Raw genomic sequence first — 2,948 nt, 5'->3', positions numbered from 1 at the left:
TTCTTCTAGTCAGCATTATATATTCAGAAAACATCTAAGTTGTAGAGTATATCAATAGTTCATTCCATCTTATTGTTGCATAATATTCCATGGTATGTATGTACTACAATTTATCCATTCACTCACTAAAGAACACTTTAGTGTTTTGACTCCTGGCAATTTTGAATAGAGTTGCAAATATCTGTAGAGGTTTTTATGTTCTCATTTTACTACCTAGGAGTGGGATTGCTAGGTTTTAGGGAAATTTAACTTTTTAAGAAACTACCAGGACTTCCCTGGTGGTCTCGTGATTAAGAATCTGCCAGCTAATGTAGGGGATATGTCTTTGATTCCTGGTCCAGGAAGATTCCACATACCGTGGGGCAACTAAGCACGTGCACTGCACCTACGGAGCTCCAGTGCTGCAGCTACTGAAGCCTGTGTGCCCTAGAGCCTGTGCTCAAAACAAGAGAAGCCATCGCAAAGAGAAGCTATCAACTGCAAACGCAGAGTAGCCACCGTTTACTGCAACTAGAGAAAGCCTGCATGCAGCAACAAAGACCCAGCAGAAAGAAAAATAAACAAAAAAATTTTAATTTAATAAGAAAAAAAAAAAGAAACTGATAATCTGTTTTCCAGAATGGCTCTACTGTGTTTTATTATCACCAGGAGTCCAGAAGAGTTCCAGTTACTCTGCATCAGCATTAGGACTTGGTATATTTACTCATCTTAATTTTAGGTATTCTGATTGAGATACTATAGTGGTATTAAAATTATGGTATTAATTTGTGTTTTTCTAGTGGCAAATGGTGTTGGATATCTTTTTATGTGCTATTTACTTGCCTTCTACATAAGCTCTTTAGTGAAGTGTCTTTTCAAGCATTTCCACATTTTTATTTATTTTTTTAAAGGAATATAAAACTATTTATTGACCACTGTTCACCAGTATTTACAATAAAGTAAACAATATACAGTTGAATAACATTCTGATTACTACAAAGTTACTGTTTTTCTTGGCTTCTGCTGAACTAGTAACCCAAAATACTGAGAAAATTGAGCCTTCATGTAAGGAATGGATTGGAGTCAAGTCTGAAAATACATGTAGGTCAAGCATAGATTAGAAAAGTTTGTTCACTCATTTATTCCTGTAGATTGTAAACTGCCAATATTTAAAAACTATCTGATTAGGTTTCCATGAACAAATCTGAGACATCCCATGTATCACAACCTTTCCTAAATACAGCACAGAGACTTCAATTTCTTGTAAAACAATGGTTCACCAGAAGGAATCATCAAGTGTCCATTTAATTAAGTTTTGCTTTGCTATATTAAAACATACCAGAATTTTTCTACTTTTTTCATTTGATTGGGAAGGTGGTTGATAGTGATAAAAATTTTCCTTCCAGGGTTTCTACATATAAAACTGCATTTATATGCAGATTCTGATAGGGATGCTTTAAAAAATGACCCAATTTAAATTCCTTAATGTGTCTAATTACAAAATTATTTAATTTGAAAGGTTAAGACTTAAATTTTTAATCTAAGTTGAAGTTATTTCTTATATTGCTCAAAATGATGTAATTCCAGAACATGGGCTTATCCATGGTTATGAAAGGCTGTGATTTAAATATATTTACCAAAACAAAAACCACAACAAATAAAGTTAACTTCCAAAGCATTTACATATGTCTTTTATGTATACATATAAAAAACTTAGAATGGTCCTCAGGCATATATGAGTTAAATGCAAATTCTAAATTCTGATTGAGTAATGACTATGGAGGTTTCCTCCAACATTTAGAAAAACTGTTCTCTAATGCTGAGGAAATAATATACCATGGTATCAAATTATTTCCTACTGAAGAAGGCAACTACAGAAAGCTTTTTATTTGTTCAAAGTAACCAGTGCTACAGATGGAAAAAAAAACAAAAAACCCAATGTAACTTTCCCAATATTACTTCAAAACAAACAAATCAAACCTGATTTTCATTAGAATGTAGTTATTTCTTCACACTAATAAATCAAAAAACCAAGACCCATGTTTTATATATATATATATATAAATATATATAAAAGGCAATGCAAACAATTATTGAGCCTCATCTTCCGGACAAGAATGCCAAGTTAGTCTCTCTTCATAAAAAGCAATTAAAATTTGAGGACACTTCATATTTGCCTCTTTTGCCAGTACCAAGTCTGCCTCATCAGAATCTTTCCATTTCATGAGGAACATTAATTCTCCACTGCTGTCTGTGGCACCAATTATTCGTTCTGGATCAAAACCTCTGGGCAAAACCTCTCGGTTTATCAGCAGCATCTCTTTTCTTCTTTGATTTGCTATCATCAGATTCACTGTCAGACAAAGATTTTCTTTTTGTTCCATCTTTTTCTTTACCAGCTTTTTGAGAATTAAGAAATGCTTCAATTAACTCTGGACAATCTAAATTTTCTTCAGGTTCCCAAGTATTGTCTGCATCTGTAAATCCCTTCCACTTCAGGAAATACTCCACTTTCCCGTTCACTACACGGCGGTCCAGCACTTTTTCTACTACACGTTCTTCAGGTTCTGCCTCTTCAACTTTTTTACTCTTTCCATTTTGCTTCTTTCCCATTTTTTGCAATGTAGTTTTATTGGAGGCCATTTTTTATTGCAGACTTGAAGAGCTATTATTCACGGCCTCTGAGCTGCTCCGGGTCCCGGGTCTGCGACGTCTCCGGCCCTGCGCGCCTCAAGCTCCAGTCACATCCGAGGGGGAGGGCATTTCCACATTTTTAATTGGGTTGTTTTCTCTTCACTTTTGAGATACTTTATGTATTCTGGTTATAAGCCCTTTATAGAATATCTGGAGTGCAAATATTTTCTTTAAATCTATAACTTCTCTTTTTTTTTCCTGAAAAATGTCTACCACAGAGAAAAAGGTTTTAATTTTTATGAAGTCTAATGTGTTAATATTTTTCTTTTGTGGAC

At 34.2% G+C, this 2,948-nt stretch overlaps 1 pseudogene across 1 annotated transcript; it reads right to left on the bottom strand.

Moving 5' to 3' along the window:
* Positions 1-1,265: 1,265 nt before the first annotated feature.
* Positions 1,266-2,734, bottom strand: LOC147373914 (chromobox protein homolog 3 pseudogene; annotated as a pseudogene). Its single transcript, XR_015162208.1, has one exon. The product of XR_015162208.1 is annotated as a chromobox protein homolog 3 pseudogene (transcript).
* Between the last annotated feature and the right edge of the window lie 214 nt (positions 2,735-2,948).

The sequence above is a fragment of the Bos grunniens genome, chromosome 4 (genome assembly GCF_055505025.1).
Source record: "Bos grunniens cultivar Pamir isolate PY7600 chromosome 4, Bosgru_T2T1.0, whole genome shotgun sequence".
Taxonomy (NCBI): Eukaryota; Metazoa; Chordata; class Mammalia; order Artiodactyla; family Bovidae; genus Bos; species Bos grunniens.
The sequence above is the reverse complement of the archived record's forward strand: the minus strand, read 5'-3'. Positions and strand labels throughout refer to the sequence as shown.